The sequence below is a fragment of the Thalia democratica genome, chromosome 4 (assembly GCF_965202585.1).
Source record: "Thalia democratica chromosome 4, ktThaDemo2.hap1.1, whole genome shotgun sequence".
Taxonomy (NCBI): domain Eukaryota; kingdom Metazoa; phylum Chordata; class Thaliacea; order Salpida; family Salpidae; genus Thalia; species Thalia democratica.
The window spans coordinates 70499141-70518835 of NC_139168.1; the positions used below are offsets into that span (position 1 = coordinate 70499141).

At 25.5% G+C, this 19695-nt stretch overlaps 1 long non-coding RNA gene across 2 annotated transcripts; it reads left to right on the forward strand.

Moving 5' to 3' along the window:
• The first annotated feature begins 204 nt into the window (after positions 1-204).
• Positions 205-1577, forward strand: LOC145835021 (uncharacterized). Of its 2 annotated transcripts, XR_014369810.1 has the most exons (3): positions 205-301; positions 958-1205; positions 1278-1577. It is a non-coding gene; the product is annotated as an uncharacterized LOC145835021 (long non-coding RNA). The 2 variants fall into 2 exon arrangements; XR_014369809.1 differs by having other exon boundaries at positions 958-1577.
• The last annotated feature ends 18118 nt before the right edge of the window (positions 1578-19695 follow it).

Consider the following 19695-nt stretch of genomic DNA (forward strand, 5'->3'; position numbering starts at 1 on the left):
AGCTTTTCTAATTTTTCTAATTAGTTGAAATAATTTTTATTGAAGGATAATTTTCAAATAGTTAACTGGTTTAGTAACAAGTAATATTTTAAAATCTCAAGATTATACTTTTAGCTTGGAATTAAAAGTACTTAAAGAGGCTTTGTAGTATAAAACATAAGTGTAACATTCAGACACAAAATTTATTTGCAGTAAACTAAAAAGTAATATAAATTTAAAAAAGATGAACAGAAAAAATTCAAATTCAAATGTTCCTAAAATTGGTAAGACTTTCATGCAACGGCTCCAAGAACAACTTAAGGTAAATAAGATAAATATCAAAGATTTTAAGAAAAATATTTAAAACAAAGTAATAACTTGTTTTTTTTAACCTTAATTTTTTAGATTATGCAAGCACATTTTTATAATGTTCTTGGCGTAAAAATACAGTTTGATTTAAACTAGTGTGCTTACATAAACATAATTTAAATAAAAAGTTACTATTTAAAAGTTGTTTACTTTTTATTTTTACAATTTTTATTGAAGTGCTCTTGTTATTAAAGTTAAAAAACTAAGCACATTTCTAAAAATATTAAATTTAAATGTAATTTTAACTTTTATATAAAACCTTGAAGTAAAACTGTAATGTATTTGTTTAGTTTTTAGTCTATTTTAGTTATTATAACAAAGCCGTGTTAGTTACAAAAATAAAAAAAGCACTAGCAAATCTGTGATTTCCAAAATAGATTAAATTCAGTCTAACAGTGAATGAATTTTACGAAAAACTTAAATCTTTTTTTCAGAAAAATCTTTTTAAGATTGCATAATAAGAACTTTAACACTAAGAACACGTTAAAAAATAATTGCTTAAACTCAGTTTAAGTTGAGCAAAGTTGTACCGACATAAATTAACATACATAAACTAACTTACATTACGAAAAATAAATTAGTTTAAAAAAACAATATTTTGTTTCCCAGAACGAAGAAAGTCAGCAGAAACCAACTTCCACACCCAATAATCCTTCAGAAGCTCACAGGAAGGCAGAAGAAGCTAGGAAGGCCAAGCAAGCTGAAGATGAAGCCACAAGGATGAAGAGAGAAGAAGAAGCGATGGATCACCTGAAGAAGTTCACCAAAGACACCCAGGAGATCAGGATGAAGGAGGATCCGTTAGGAGTTGATAAGAAAGAATAGTCTTGTTTTAAAAGACTACATCAATAAAAATAGTAATTTATTACTATTAATGTCTTTCAAATTGTTGAACTCTATTAATATTAAAATTTTTATCGTTAAAACAGTGTGAAAAATCAAAATAAGAAGTCGTCTTGCTTGAAAAAACTACAATAGCAACTTTAATTCTTCAAACTAATGACGCTTTTTGAATAGCTGGTGTGTGTTTTACCATTTTAGAATGAAAATATTAAACAAATATACTTTTCTATATAACGCATACTGTAACAACTATTTCAATATAAGCTATTGTTTTAAAATTTCAAATGACAATTTTATTTTAAATAAAGTATCCCAAACAATTTATTTGCGATTTTTGTTGTAGATATTAAAAAAAATTATTTGTTGAATTTTTTTTCCGAGTAGAAATATACTATAAAAACTTAAACTCATTTAAAAGCGTTGTAAACTTTAATTTGTCTTAAGAAAAATAATTTGTTTTTTTTCTTATAATAATTTAGTATATAATATTTTTAAAGCTTAAGTAAAGATGTATATATGCATTAAATTTTTCAATAGTTAAATTAATTAGTTTACCTAAGTTTCAAATTATACAAAAAACAAGTTTAAAGGAAACATTAAATATTGTTTACTTAAAAAGTACCTACTTTCAACTTTAGTTAGCAGAATTTGTCTACAATTCATTCGATTTAGTTGCAGTTTAACAACATTTATAAATTTAATACAAAAATTTTAATGTAAACTAACATTATTTTAAAAAAGAAAATTAAGAATTTTAACAAATTTTTTATAATGTTTTGTCACTTTCTACCTAGCAGCATATGTTTAAAAATTTTGAAAACGTTCTGGCCTTTTTTTTAAATAAACATTTTTACGAAGACATACTTCTTATTTGTTAACAAATAATAAACTAAAATTAGCCAGTTGTTTCTTGTGTAATTAGTTACATTAAGTTCAAGGATAATTAAAGAAGTTGTTATAGTTTTTGAACTAAATTCAAAACAACGTATTAGGTTTCAAATTCTACAAAGTTTAATTTTCTTATTTTGTTTTAATTTTTTGGCTTATTGTGTTTAGCTGTTTCAACTTTTAATAAACTCAACTCGCCTACAGAATAAAACATTAACAATTACTATGCCAAAATTTATTTTAATAAAAATTAGATATTTATTTTTATCATACTTTTAGTAAAAATGTTTGCCATACTAAAACCTTGACTACTAAACAATTGAAAGCTAGTAATCAATATTTACAGTTTCGTTTTAATTTTTTACAACAAAGCTTTTAATTCCATTGTTACGGAAAAACTAAAGCAGATTAATCAAATAAACTATTTTATTTTGAGACTTCTATCGCAGTATAACAAAAGCTTTTCTTTTATGATTTAGCAATTAATTTATTTTCAGAAATTAAGAAAAATAAGCACAAAAATACTTTTTTGTTGTACCAAATTTCTAAGAATAAATTTATCAGTCTTTTAAAATTTTTAAAAATGTTTAAAAAAATATCATGTCAAAGTTTTGTAAATTTACTTTTAAAAATATTAATCTGTATAAGTAGACAAACTAGTTTTTTGTAAACTCATTTGAACTTTTTATCCTTTTTTTCAAAAAGAGATAGGAATTGACAACGCTTAACTAATTTAATGCGTGCGTATGGAAGTTTTTGAATTTTGTCATTTTGCCACAAATTTTTCATTTAGCTACAGAAATACATTACTTAAGTGCTTTAAACTATATTTCCCTGAAAACTAATTTAAAAAGCGTTACTAACGCATTGTTTTTTTTAGTAATAAGCGTGCTTAAGTTAAAACTATGATAACACTAAATTTTTAATAATTTTAATTAAGTTAATTGAAAGTGTTAGCAAGAAATATACTATTTAAGTTTAAAATCGAAAAGATTGAACTAAATACTTTTGATTAACAATGTTTTAGATTTACGTTTGTCAAATTGTTTGATAAATTATAACTTTACGTTTAATATAAGTCAGTAATACGTATATAAAAGTGAATTTAAACGTAAAAAAGTATTTTTGAACGGCTTTTAAAGTCATTTAAAATAATAAATAAATCTTGTCTTTAGGTGATTTATCACTGTTTTAGCGTACAGGTTGTTTGAAATCGTAACAATTTCTTTTAATTTTGAAAGCACTAATTAAATGATTAACAAACTACACGATAAATAATATTTAAAGACTTCTAGTAAAAGTACAAAAACAATTGAATATTCAATGAATTGATTACAGGACAAATTGTAAGAATAGTTATGTTTAAAGATTTTTTTTCTATTTCAAAATTTTATACGTTAGTTAGAGTGCTACACCATTACTAAAAAAGAACATAAGGTCTTACAAACTACTTACAAATGTGAAAAAAAATATATAAAGCTTTGACATTGTAGTGCTAGGAAAGGAATTAAATATGAAAATTAATAACCATTTTTCTAAAGTTCTAAAATTTAACTAAACCCTATCATTTATGTATGTTTTTCAGTATTAACTAAAGTCTTTGCTTTAAAGTTTAATTAAATGCTACTAATTGGTGTATTTAACACTAATGTGCTTTAAATCTAGTAAGTGATTAGTGCTGTAACATTTTATTACTTTTTTAGTAATAAATAATGTGTTTTACTTTCTTCTTTATAGTATTATTTAACCACATTGTTTATGATACATTATAAATATAAACTGGTTTAAAATTTTTCTTTACAAAAAATTATGTTAATTAATAAAATTAGAAAGAAAAAATACGAAAAGTTAAACAAACAAATTGATTGTAAGTTCTAAAAATAAATACTTTACAGACTGCATACTTTACTTGTTTTTGTATATAAATCAAGTTTGGTAAAAATGAAGATAGCTTAACTTTTTAATCTGTATACTACACACTGAACACAAAATAACTACTTTTAAAGTTTGTAGGTTTAAGTAGTAGAAATTTAAACTATTTATGTCTAAATTTTATCTTCAACAGCTTTTATTGAAACTATTTGTTTTACTTAACTAATAGGAATACTATTTCTTCTACAGCTTTATTTATTTACATTGCTTAAACCAATAAAATGAGTACTGTTTGCTCATAGTTGATATAATACAAGAATATTGGTTACTAAAATTTGACCAAAATGAACAAATTATTTACATTAACTCTTAATAGCTTGTACTTAAACAAATTATTTAGCATCTACCTTTTAACAGCTTGTATTTAAACTTATTTACCCGCTAAAATGGATACTGTTCGGTCGAGATGGCTGGATAATATACTGGAAAAGTATATACCTTGTCCGGTATGCTTCAATGCAATGACCGATCCTAAAATACTCGTGTGTGACCACATGTTTTGTTTGAAATGCATTAAAAGTGAGCTATCTTTACATATGTTTTCAATGTATTAGTAACATACTCAAATACACTAGGAACCAACACCAACCTATAATTAAGTTTTATAAACTTTTTTTTGTTCAAAAAATTGCTAATTAAGGTTAATATGATTTAAGATTGTATATTTCAACAGCAAACATGAAGTATGAAACTGCAGTCAAATATTAGAATAAATTTTTAAAGGATTGTCTAATTACTTAAAATATATAATCTTCTTGTTAAATAGTAATTGAAATTATAACTTATTAAAAGCTTGAATAGCTAAATGACTTTGCTGTTTTAATTCATGGTAACTGCATATATTCCATATTTATAAACCACATAGCTACCTAAAGATTCAAAATAAATTACTTTAATAGAACTTCATGAGCTTGATGGTTTTGGCAACGTCAAATGCCCTTTATGTCGTCATGTGACGTCACTGAAACCTGAAGAATTGAAAACTGATGACTTGCTCAGAGATTTCGGATTGTTCATTGAAATGGTAAATTATTATTTGTTTAATGTAAAAAATAACATGAAGTCTTAAAGCTTTTCTTTGCTAAAAGTTTTCTCAAATTTTTAAAGTTATATGAATTTTATGCCCGTTAATTCACAATGAGCTTGTTTCAACGTTTAGCATTAATAGAAAAACACATTGTCTAAATTTATGCAAAAATTACTTTGTGGTTGTTATTTTGTATACTTGGTTGTAGCTAAAACTTGTAAAAGTTTAAAAGTTGTGCAAACAAGTCGTATTTTATTTTTATCTATGTATTTAGTTTTAATTTTTAGTTTAAATCAAAACAACAGGTAAAGGCTGGTGAGACAGACAATGCATTGGCCGCCATGAAGCAACTGATATTGAAACTCCGGAAGAGAAGGACTGTTGAAGAAAAGACTCTGGAATACCTAGAGACGCTCGTGAATAATATTGACAATTTATAAAACGGAAGTTGTTTGTTTTAAAGTTGAAACTAAAAAGCCTGAAAGTTGTTGATGAGTTTTGATTTTTCGTTTGCTTAATAAGTTTGGTTTTTTATATAGTCGAATAAATTTGCACGGTTTAGAAAATATTGTAATAATTTGTAAAATATCATAAATGTTTAAAAAACGCAGCTGATGATGAATAGTTCGAACTGTAAAAAGCAATTTGTCACTGGTTATTTAGCAAAAAATAATATTAAACAGTCTTAGTAGTATAGAAGAAATAAACAATGTTTTATAAGACAGCAAAGATTACTAGTAACTGTTAGTTACATTTCTATCTCCGTAAGAATATCAACTTCAATAACATTAAAACTATAACTTGCTGATAACAGTTTCTTTTCTTAAACTTGTAGTTGAGTTTTACAATTGTGAATCATAATATAACAATAACAATAGTTTAATGTAATTTGCGCTTTACGTATTAGTTTTTACTTTTTACTTCAAATGCTTTATGATGAAATGTGTTTAGAAAAAAATCTTGAGTTTTTAAGAATAGTATGTAACATATGCAATTTAGAAACTTAAAACTTCTAATTAAACAGGTGAAACTAAATACACTTAAAATTTAATTTAATTATTTAGAAATATATAAATTTCTTTCTTAAGAACATAAAACATGAAAAACGGAAGATTTAACCCATTGAATGCTTAATTTTAAGAAAAATTTATTATTTAGCATCAATTTGATTTTATAAATAATGTTTTTTTCCTACTCAAAGCTATACGTAAATAGTCACTGACATACTGAGTTTCAACAAAGGGAACTTTTTCGATGCGACAAATAAATTACTTGCAAGCAAAGTTGTAATGATGCGTATAAAAAAATACTGAAGCGTTAACAAAACTGATGGAAACAAGCAGATAAAAACGTTGCCGAATATTTAAACACTGAAAAAGTTTTGAAAAAAAACAGTTTTAGTAAAGCGGTGTTGAGTATTTAATGTTCTATTTTTAGTGACTTGGTAATGGCTACAGTTCTAAAATATCTTTATTTTATTGATTTAAAAGTGAGTTTTACTCTAAACTAATTGTGTTAAGACGTGTTTAATGTGTTAATATATGTTTTAAAACGACTTAAACTAGTTATGTTTTTAAAGATTATTTGGATTTTTTATTTTAATACTTTGTTTATATGAACTGCTGTCAAGTTAAAATAATTATTAAGCGAAAGTAAAACTAAAGAAAAAATTAAATAAATTAAAAAAAAGTAATAATTGCAAACTGCAACCAGTTTAATATAGTTCAATGTTTTAATATAGACTACATTGTTTTTTAATTTGTATAAAAAATTGTCTTTAAAAATGTTTGTTTTATGTGTGAATAAAAACTATTTTACGAACACAAAATAATCTGATAACTAATAAAGCAGTTTTTCAATTACTAATTTATACTATTTTTTGACTGCTTTTTTGTTTGCAATTCTTTATTTAGCTGATTTGAACAACAATAAATAAGACTTTTTTTTTAATTCTAAGCGTGTTTAAAAAAATTCAATACTAATATAAAACTTTTAAGTATAACAAGAGCAAGTTTTACACACAAAATAGCAAACCAAATAATTTAGTATGCACATATATTTTTTCTATTTATCGACTGTGAATAGATTAAAAATTATGTGAGTGTGTTTTCCGAAAATAACAAACATGACGAAGTGTGACGTCATAACAAAAACAAGCTAACAGGAAGTCAATAGACGGTGGCGTCATTGAGAAACTACGACGAATTGGGATTTTAAAAATAGTGACTGATATGGAGACTAAATAGGATGGATTATGACGTCATTGAAAACACATTGGTGATTTCAACGAAAATTTGAGAAATGAAACACTGATGCGCATTTAATCTAGAATTTTTTCTACAACTACTTGCTTTGAAGTTAATCACAACTGAAATAAAAATTTTATTTTAGTAATATATTTGTTTATTTTATTTTCTTGATATTGATATACAGTAACCTCTCGCTTATTTACGCACATTGTGTCCACAGAAAAAGTGCGTAAATATATGAGAGATCGTAAAGAAACGAGAGCTACCAAATATACTCACTATAATGGCTAATTTTTAATATTGCTTCTAGTTAAAAGCAGACTGGGCACTTTCCCACTTTTTACTATTTGTTTATTTAATTTATAAATATGAAAACAACAGATAAAACTATACATATATTAAAAAAAGGATTTGAATTTCTATAAAATAATAATACGAGTAGAAATAGTTTTACTATTTTAATAATAAGTAGAAACTATCTTTATCTTTATTTATATGTGACATTTATATTCTTTTCTACTTAGCAAATTCAATTTATAATTAAGCATTTCTTTACAATTATAAAATGGTGTTTATTAATATATAGGGCAAGACTGCTGTATTATTTCTTTGTTTTTTAAACTCTCATTATTTTATCATACTTTTATTATTAAACAAAGTCATGTTTATTTCAGAATTTTGATTTAATCTCTTATTGTTAACAAAATTTCTGATATACTTAGGTATAACTAAATGTTTATCAATTAGTTAAGGAACATATATTTACAAAGTCTAAAGATATAGAGAGGTGTGTTAGCATTCAAAAACATATTTTAATTCAAAAATATAAATTAAACCTAGTTTGTGCAATATTAAAAAAAATGAAAGTTTTTATTTTCTGAATTTTATAGAATTCTGAAATGCGTAACTAAACGAGAGTGCGTAACGTCACGAGTGCGTAAAGATCCGAGAGGTTACTGTACTTCAAATTAAAAAAAAAACATTGTTGAAATAGAGGTTTAACCAAACTTTTTTGTTTTAACTCAAATATTAAACAAGAAAACTAAACTTTGTCTTTTAAAATAATTTTACTACGCCTTGTGTTTCAAAACCTTAAACACGCTTCATTTATTTTATTTATCTTATACTAAAATATAAATTATTATTGTCTTAACTAAAAACTATTGCTCAAATTACTAAAATGTAAGGAACTTATCTAAATAAAGATGTGCGAATTAAATACTTTATTTTACTTGAAAAGGTCGCAATATTTTTGTCACCTAAACCTGGTTGTAAACAATATATTTAATGTGCGCATCTTTATTAAAAAAATTGTAAAAACTAATCGGTATTCATTCACATTTGTAAAATGCAACTTAATATTAATTACTACAACTATATTGTATTATTAGAGTTTTGTTAAACTCACAAATAAGTCAAAATACAAAAAAATGCACATATTAGATTAGCTTTTTATTGTTTTATGAAACCGATGTTTAATATATATCTTGCTCAGCTCTGTAAAAAATTTAAAGCTAAAACAACATCTAAATGATCATAAATATATAATAGTGCTGTTTTGTTTAGAAGTCGTATTTGTGAAGTATAAGTACTTTTGCAAAACTTTTTATTCACGCACATTTGAAAATACTATGATGGTACATAAATAAACAGAGAGTTTTTAAAAGGCTTAATAATTGGTTTAATACCTTTTCAGACTGTCAATAATATATTTACCTTTCTTTTACTTTAATCTATTTTTTACAATTTCATTCATAACAATAAACTGTTTTCATTGGTTAAGGTGGTTTTACTTCAATTAATACAAAGTTAAGTGTTAATAATGTTTTTCGAATCAGAATTATCAAGTCCATAAAGTTGACACATTGTTGTAAAGTGAAGAAATTTTACAAACTTAACTGAAAATAAGTAAACAGTAGAAAGTAATACTTTGTCAAATTATTAATTAATATTATAAAGTACAAATAAACACAAATCTACTGTAGTGACTCGATAATAATATTATTAAAGTAATTTTTTATCAAAAATTTTGATTCTATTTTATTAGTAATACTTACGGTATAAATTTAAAAATCACAATTCTTAAAACTGCGTAGAACCGTCTGTTCCGAATGAAAACTTTGCTATCTGTATATAACCAAAATGTTTTTATCACACTTATAAAAAGCGGCTTAATTGTAATCTAGGGTTTCCCAATCTCTTTTTCGTATGAGCCTCTCTAAAGAAATAAAAAAAAAACTTTTACCCCCTACGAAAAGATTTCTCAAAAAACTGTCATTATAATTTTTTTTTGCGTTTATTATCACATGTAAATTTTTAAATATGGCCTTAAACTCCCTTGGCCTACCATTTGACACCAATGACCTCCTAAGCTTCTATAATGCTCCTGACTTTTTAGTTTCTTGAACAAAAACAAGAAACGAAGAGACTATTACTAACATATTTCTTAGAGTGTGGTGTGAGTGTACCTAATCTTCGTTGGTAGTAAAAAAGGATTGTATGGTACTGCATTGTTGAGTTATTTAATGTTTAAAAAAGTTACCTTAATTGTTATAGATGATAAGCAAAGCGAGTAGTAATAACAGATACAGTTTTAAAAAATAAGGGTATTGTTACAATATTCAAAAACTGTAAGCCTAAAATTTATCTAATATACATTTTCAAAGCAAATAGCTAAACAAGTATCTAAACTAGCAAAATTTATCGAATCGATAAAACTTAAATTGAAACATAGTTTCAAACTTTGAATAGGTTGTTTATTATTCATTCAAGCTACAACTAAATAAAAACTAACTAATTTACATTAATGTCATTAATTTATTTTGTTATTGATTGTAAGCTGAATAGGATTAATTTTGTACCGATAATAAATCTGAAAAGTAAAAATTGAATCTTGTTAACAGAAAATATAAGTTTGAATACAAATAAGTTCTGTTTTCAAAAACATATATTCTACGTAAGTTTTTAAAAGAAAGTCATTAATTTTGGTCAAAAATAAAATCTTATTAACTTTTAATTTAAAAAGTAAATGTTTTTAAGAAACCTTGTATTTAATATTAACTCAAAAAATTATGATACTAATATCAAATATAAATAAATTCAGCAAAATTCTTTATGTTCAAAAAAATAACAAGTTATGTTCCAAAAAAGCAATAGTAAGTGGTCTATAAGAAAACTAAACTAGGTTATTAAAAGCAGATTAACAACTAAGAACTAAAAGAAAAATATTAAATAACTGATTTTGAAAAAAAAATATTAAAATAGTATATTGAATTAATTTCATCGGAATCGTTTTATATAAAAGTATATATAAATTGTCAAAATTAAAAATATTAAAATTGCTCATATGTTTTTAAATTTTAATAAAATCTTTATTTGATTTGATGAAATTGATTTTGAAATAATCATAGATACATATTAAAAGATTGAATACACACACATAAATTTGCTTAATGTTTGTTTACAATTTTACTAAATTATCATAAATAAGATTAATTTTAAAGAATTTCCTAAAACATAAATACGCAATAAATAGAATACACAATAAAATCATCTAAATCAAATTAATTCACTAAGAGAAATTTCCTAATTTAAACTAATAATTACAAAAACTAAATTTACCTAACAAACTTAAATTAACAATCGTTTAAAACATGCATATTAATATACAAGAAAATTAAGCCTATTAACGAACTACTTAATTCACTAGAAAAACATTCTAATTTGCAAAAACTATTACAAGTACAAAATTAACCTAATAAACTTACTATAATAATAACTTATGGAAAATGTCAGAACTATCAATTCTTGAAATTAAGATTCATCTATCGTACTAATTCGCAATTCCTCAGGCAGCAGATAATCAAGAACCGTCTAAAATGTACACACATTTTAACACAGGAGAAAGTAAAGCCCATTAAAAAGCTAGGTAAGCTACTAAATACATTTTGTAATTTAAATAATCTAGTAAATGCTAAATATTAATCTTAAAATAACAATTTATCTTACTAGTAAAAGAGTTGTTACAAATAAGTAAAACTTTAACTAGTTAAAATAAATAGAAAGTATATAGTTATTTAGTTAAAGCTTAAAAAATTGTGTAAAGCTCACATGAAACTTAACTTGAAACAAAATTTAAGCCTACAAAAGGAATATATTGATAACAAAAAGCAATAACTCTAGCACAAAATAATAATCTAACAAACTTACATAGACATGAAACGCTAGAACTGCATTTTCATCCATTGAACTGGTTTGTGGACGCCACTCAGTCTAAGTGTCTGGATATCCAGCAGGTTTGCCATCTCTTCAATGACCAAGACATTCCTCTTGTGGTCATCAGACTGTCGAACAATGTCAACAAGACAATTGAGTATCTCCAGGCTCGCGTACTCTTGACAGAAGTTGTTCTCAAGGTGCTCTTCACGATACATGCTCATCATCTCGGTGAGCGCGTCAACCGATCTCTCTGTGATCCACTTTGACTTTTGCGAGTAGTCGAAGTGGACAATGCACTGCGGGTACTCGTAACCCACCGGGAGCTCTTTCGCTTGTCTATGTTCGATCGACCAGCAACAAAATCTCACGGTGTCTTTGCTGTCGTTGGCCACCGCGAACATCTCGTCCCGAACGGTGTCGCGCATCCACGCGATGTTTCTTCTCCACTCGGTGTTTTCTTCATCCACATCCTCGAGCGTTGTTTGAATTTCGCACAAAACTTTAAGGAACTCAAATAGTGTTGTGCCAACTCGGAACCTCAACTGTTCGGCACATTTGCTGAGCTCCTTAAAAGCCTTGTCATAAGATCTCGGATCAAAATTGCTTCTGAACAATTGCTTCATCTTAAAATACAAGGTTCTGGCGTCGTTTGTGTACTGGAGACTTTTGATTCCGTTGGTGAACTTTTCATTGAACTCGACGATAAAGTCTTCCACAACGTTAGTGGGTTGCTGCTTCTTTTTCACTATAACGGCATCTTTGCAGTCTTCTAGATCTTTTACTTCTTTTTGGAAAGCATCCAAAGCAGCCTTTTCCGTGTCGTCTTTACTTTCCGCATTTTCTTTTACAACCATCTTGTCTTTTACTGCCTTCTTGCATCTGCTAATCTTTTCTTTTTTTCCAACTCCAGTGCTTACAATACTCCCATCTTTGTTGTTGAGGTTGCTCGAATCAGTACCCACACTATTGGTTTCTGCCAAAAGTTTCTGGTTTGTCGACACCACGTTCAACAGGTTGATCATGCTTTCGTCAAAGTCCGGTACTTTACCGAGTTCCTTCTTCAGAAATCTCAGCTTATGCTGGCTCTTTGCTTCTAAGTAGCAGGTTATGGCTTGCAGAGGATCATTGTTGCTGCAGATATATTGCAAGCACACGTTTGATGCTCCACTCCTTTTAGCTAAACGAGATTGAGCGTTGATCATGTTAATTTTAAAAATTTAGTATACTGCAAAAATTGATTTAGAATCAGTTTAAGGAAACAATATAAGCTCAGTTTTTTTCACAATTTGTTGATTAGTCATAACTGTAACACTAAAAAGGCTTTTTGCAAGAATATAACTTATTAAAAGAAAATCATTATAATAAAAAAATATATAAATTTTAAACATATGTTGCTTGTTGTGGCCATAGGGGAGGGGGGTAAGCCATGTTTTTTACAAGTTGATATTTTTTTGTAAAGTTTTTACTAAGCTTCAATTTGATTTTTATCATTAGAAAAATTCGAATTATTTTTTGAGATATGACAGGTCAAAGTCAGGCCACATAATAGGTTCTCTTTAAGAAGGGAAAACTAAACCTGCATAAAAGACTAATTCAATTAAAATATTTTTCATCCTGCATTTTTTAAGCAATCTTCTTAAACTTTCTCAGTCTAATCTTTATATAATAACAAAAAACGTTACTTTAACTTTAATAACCTTAAAATTAAAAAGGGTTCTTTTTTTTTAATTCTTCACATAAAATTTTTATTTTTCTAAATTATTAAAGTTCATAAGTAAAATTATTTTCTTATAATGTAAGAAACATTTTCTGAAAATTTGAAGAAGATTGCTTGAAAAATGAAGGAGGAGAAAAAATTTTAGTTATTTTTTAAATTTATAAGAAAATTGACCTCAAAAAGTTTGTGTTCTTGCGTTTGTATTGGAAACTTTTTACAAAAATAAAATAACTCACAAGTTAAATGATGCTTTTGAATTCTTAAAAAACTGTCTTGTAGTTTGTACCTAAAGCTTTCATATAAAAGCCAAAATTAATTTTTGTAAAAAAAAACTTGTGGACACCCTCCCCCCTATGTCCTTAAATAAAACCTACTTTGTAGAGTGAAGATACTGTATAATTTTATTATTTCTTTGAATAACTAGTTATAAAATAAGTATTAATTGACAACAACAATATTTATAGAAGCTACTTATTAACTTAGTTTTACTAGTAAAACCTGCCTATAATTTGTCATTTGCTTAATCTAGTTTGCTTATAGTGCACTACAACTAAAATAAAAAAATACAATTATTGATAATCTACATCTATATAAATAATTATTTCGATAAAAATTGTCTTTTGATATTCAAACGATGTAGAAATTAAATATCTATTTTAAAATGTTTAGTCTTTTAAAAGTTAATTAAAATAAAAAATGATAATTTTTTTCTAACTTTAACTGTTTTACAATGCTTTAAAATTGTTTGTTTATTTGACAAAAAAATAATTATTTAAAAAAAAATTGCTTATAAAGTAAACTAATAAAAACTATGCTACTCTTAAAAAAATGTAAAGTGTTAAATATTTTAGCACAAATTGAAAAAAAAAATACTAAAAAATGTACCATATATGATTTGTTTTTAATTTTAATGCGTATTTAGTTGACTTTTATCAAAAACTGAAATTTTATGAGTTTTGAATTTAATTTCAATAAAGTTAAAAACTTTTGTAAAAAAGTAATTATATTTAGTAAACGATTCACACAACTTAGTTTATGTCAAAATAAATTACTTGTAGTTAACAAGCAAAATCTTTGCAGATTTCTAAATAATACTGTCTAGCTAGATTGAATTTAAAGATAAAAAACTCATTATTCAAAAAACAAGTTTTTTATAGATAAAATACAACTCAAAAACTCTTAGAAAGGTTTCATGATAGTAGTTGTAAATTTTAGTGTGGTATTTTTTTCTTTTTGTAATTAATCATAAAACTAATATTGACTGGTTTCAAAAAACAAAATAAAATAAAAAAGGTTGTAACATAAGTTTCACTTTAAAATGTTTATCTGCTAAAAACCATAAGTCATAAAACTAAAGTTGGTCGGTTATTTTTTCTTGTAAAATAAACTTTTTTTATTCTGTTTCTCAAAGTGGGCATAGTAGTGTGTAAATAAATTAGTGTATTGTGAAGATAAAACTAAATGAAATGAGAATTATTATTTTAAACATATTTTAAATTGAACTTATTTCAAACAGTTCAAATATATTTACAAAATTTACCATTTAAACCACTATAGCTATAAAAACCATCAATTCATCACAATTTGGTATTTGTATTAGGACCATCAAATACATGACTTGTCCTTTAGTTATTTACTGTGCACTGGCAAAAAGTAAAACTGGGAATATTAAAATAAACTATACTCTATTTGAAAAAACTTTTTTATGATTTTTTCTTTAAAGAGTATCAAGGTGCATGTGCTTTTAATTAAATTCCCATGGAAAAGTTGTACAATTCAACTTCAAATGTAAATGTAGCTACTTTTGACATCTACAATGAAAACAATAAAAAAAAAGTATTTGAAATGGACCGTCATTTATACATTTGTAAGAGAGATACTAAATAAAAAGACTTGGAAGTTTTTTGTAAAATAGTACAAAATCTAAAGATAAAACAGACATGTCACAAAAAGAAAACTCCAGTTCTATTATTGTTTAGACATATATTTGGTAGATGTTATCTTAATAGGACATGTATAGTAAATTTAAACAGGTAAGGTCTTTTATATATGGTCAAACTGGTTACAGTCAATACTATTCCCGTTTGTTGTTTAAAGCTCCGACTTCTTAGGTACAAAACAACATTTGTCTTAAATAAGAGCTATCTTTCTGCTGTCTTAGACTATGTATTATATATAAAGCTACTATGAGCTCAATATCTGTACGGAGTGTCTAAAACAGGGTTTCCCATGGTGGCAAATTGTCCCCTTGTCGATCATAAGGCAATGGCTACTAGATGACTAGAGAGGTCTAAAAGGCAACTTTTAAAAAGTGGTTTACTTTACTCACATTAGTGGACTTACATCACTCTGATGACTAAATTAACAAACAAAAATATCAAAAAAGAAGTTCAAGAAGTGTTGATGAAAAAGTAACAAAGGAAGCAGCTATTTTTTTGAAGTAAAGGAAATTGGGTAGTAAGCCAGCTGTCAACACCATATTTTCCTCATAAATATCACTTAAGGTGAAAAAAGCTGACAGAGTGATCGGTTATATGTATGACCAACTTTTCTGAAAAGTTTGTACTCAGTAAGAGACAATAAGTTAAGTGTTCTTTGTTGTAAAATATGCAGAAAAAAGTTTGTCTGAATAATATTTTTAAAAGAAAAATAATGTGCAGATAGAACCAATTTACTTTTTTTTTATTTAGATCTTAAGTTGATGTTTGTTACAGTATCAATGTATAAGGTACATCACTATTGTCAAAAAGGTAAAAAGAGTCAGAATAACTGAACATTTTTTCAACCCATTTAAAGGTTTCATTGATAAACAAGCATACTTTCAAAAAAAAAATTGAAATATTGAAAAATCAATGTTGTTACAGAAACGGAGCAGAAGCCTTGACAGCTAAGTGATATAGTTAAAACTCAGTTTAACTGTTAGCTAACAGAATTATTGTAAAAGATTAAAAAAATAAATTAATTGGTTATAAAGATTTGCTCAAGATTATAATTGATGTAAAAGTAATAGAGAATATTCATAAAAAAAGTGTAGGTCAACACTAAAAAGGTTTTATAAAGAAATTTCTGCATAAAGCTGTATATCATAAGAATTTATTTCCCTCCCACCAGTGCAAAAACTAATTAAGTGCAACAACATTGGTACATCATCCATTAAAATGACAAACTTGGATTATCTTACAATAACTTCTGTTTTGGTAGACACAAAGAAAAACCAGTTACATGCAGTTATGCAAACAACTAGAAGATGTGGGATTGAATTTTAAATTTTATGCAGTGTCTACTTTTATTTAAATATAACCAGTAATTACTACCACAGAATTCTTGAAATCATATCATGATACAGATACAGGTAAGTTCTTTGTTACAGCAATATAAAAAAAGTAGGGTTGTACTGAAAAAAAATATTACAACTGATACATATTAATGTAAATTAAGTGTTTAAAATTCTTTGCATCACATGTTGCTGTTCAAAAACAATAATGCTTCTAATGAACTTATTTATAATAAATTTCATTTTGTTGTTGTTTCTTGCTTAAGTGGCATTTTGTTGGCTTTTATTGTATAGCTGCATGGATTGCCTGGGTGAAACATTGGTAATGTTTCAAACATTTTCTAGAAAAAAATGTTTATTTATTATTAATTTAAAGAAAATGAGCCAGTAGTGAATAATTTAGTTGTAAATTTTAATTTTTTTGTGTTTTTTAATCTAACTTTGTTTAGTATTTAAAGCTTAGGAAATCGCTCAAGGATACAAACTATTTTCGAGCTTCTACATTCTGTTTGTAAGCAGTTAGAGTTTGTAAATTAGAGTTTTGCCTGGTTCAATGGGGTAGTTGTATAATTGTTTGGTAAACTTAAAAAATAAATTGTAGCATTAATCTATGCAGGTTGTTATATTTATTTTGGTAATTGGTTTTCACATGTTTGTCATTCTTGTAATGTAAATTGAATTTAAGAAAGACTACTGTGTTAGGTAATTTTCATATTCAAATTTTTCATACATTTTTGTTTTGATTAAAAACTTTATTACAAACACTTAGCTGCCAAATTTTTCAAAAAATAATTTTTTAAGGTTGCCAAAGGCTTTTAAAATTTTTTTTTTAGGTTTACTCAATCTTTTTTAGTTTTAAAGAACAAGTTTTTTGGTCAATTTTTAGCAAAAAAAAATTTAAGGTAAAAAAACTGTCTTAAACCTTATAAAATCATTCGAAAATGTACTGTAAAACTATTTCAAATGGTGTTTTTTAATAATTGAAATTTTAAGTGAAAGATATAGTACTTAAATATATTTTTTGTATCTAATCTAAATTTTATTACTTAACATGTATATATAGTTTAAATTTCCAAGTATTGCAGGGATGTATTTTCAAAACTTTCCAAACTTGAGGTTTTCCAGATTATTTAGTCTTTATTGTCAAATTCCAGGTTTTTCAGAGTTCTTTTTTGTCTTGTTAGTTTTAAAATAATACTTTTTCAACCTAAAAAGAAAATGAAGCACATTAAGTAAAAAACAATTTTAGTAAATTACTAGTTTTATAAAATTATAATCATTTTGACTTACAATTGTTGCAAAAAACACAAGTATATTTTGTTTTCAAACTTTTTCAAATGTAGGTGTAAAGTGAAAGATAATATCTAAACCAGGTTTTCCCGAAGTGGGCCATGACAGAAATTCAGGGGGCCAAGAGGATAAAGGAGTCACAGGGGGGCACGAAGTCATAATTTGAAACTTTCACTAGGTATTTTTGAACTGCTGATAAACAGCAAAAAAGGTCTTGGTATCTTTAATTGTAGGTTTTTGAGTAATCTTGTTGCAGGGGGACATACCATTTTTAATTTCGTATTTTTTCGTATTTTAAACTTAATATTTGTTATATATTCAATTTTTAAATTTTAATCTGTTTTTTATTTGTATTATATACTAATAAAAGTTAATATTAAAAGTATATTTTTAAGAGCAGCAGTAATGTTTTGTACCAGTTTTGGGTTTGTTAAAATAATTTGTTCTTAAAAAAGTTTAACTTGGATAAAAAGTTTTTTTTTTTAATTATTGTTTAGAATTAAACTTCTTATAAAAAAAACAAATAAATTTTTACTTTATTTCAATTGCAAAAATAGTTGAAAAAAAATAGTAATATAAAAAAGGCTATTTGACTTAATAACTACTACATAAAAGAAAAGGTTGCATTTAAGTTAAAAATTAAAAAAACATCATTAATATTTTAAGTGAAATGTTTTTTACTTAACAGATCAATTTTAAAGTTTTTAAGAAATTTAAAGTTTATAAAAAGTAAGTGTTTTTTTCTTTATTACATACATAAATATTTATTTTGAAAAGAAAATGTGTGTATAAAATGGTGTCTGCCATTAGTTAAGTGTTTTTGATTATAAGTGTTTACAAACCTGTTTTTCATTTCTTTTAAATCTAAAATCTTTTTTTTAAGTATCACCAAGTACTATTGTCAAAACTTCTCTTAAACTTATAAACTTAAAGTAATCATAAATAAAAAATTGTCGTTTTTTTTTTCTAAAAATGTTTACCCTTTATGAAATTCCTTTTTTTACTAATTAAAAAAACCAGCTTTTACGTTTTAAGTTTAAACTAATATGCTGAAATAAGAAAAACTGTACAGTGCTTATTCACTTATCCGGACAGTTTCGGTCACACTAAAATTCAAAAAAACTTAATATTGAACACTCACAACTTTTTTTGATACAAATATTAAAGGTGAAAAAACTAAAACAAACGTATAGTCTTTCTTGTCAAAGTAAAACTTCCAATAAAAACTAGTTTGTTAGGAGTGATTAGTTTCTGTTAAATTGACTTTAAACTTGTTAAAGTTTTTCTTTATGAATATTTTAGTTTCTTTGTTTAAAAAGTTTTTTTTTGTTCAGAGAGATAGGTTGCCATTATTTTTTGGTTTTTAAAGATAAGTTCAATTCATATTTCCTCTTAAACAAAACTTAATTTTTTTTTGAATTAATAGCTAGGGCAGGCGGAATTCGAATGATTAATTTTACTTGCTTGACCCTCAAAAACCGTATATGGTTGCAGAGGGTTAGTAAGTCTGATGTTTTTCTACCTTAAAAAAAAAATAATTTAGCTTTTATTATTTATCATTTTATTATGTATTACTCACAGTTGTGTACTATGTATTTTTTTACCATAACACTTTTATTATGCATTGCATTATATGCAGCAGTTAAATATACATGAAAATATTGATTTTTTTGCAGTTTTCCGGATTTTTAGTTATCCGGACATGTTTACAGAAAAATCTTGCCCAATGTGTCCGGATAAGTGAATAAGCACTGTACTACAACTTTCTAAATTAATAACGTTATTTCTTGTCTTATATAAAAATAACAGTTTCGTTTATTTCTGGTATTTAGCTTTTAAAAAGTTAGTGATAGATATTAATTTAAACACAATTGAACATTTAATATAATATAACAGATGTAAAAAAATT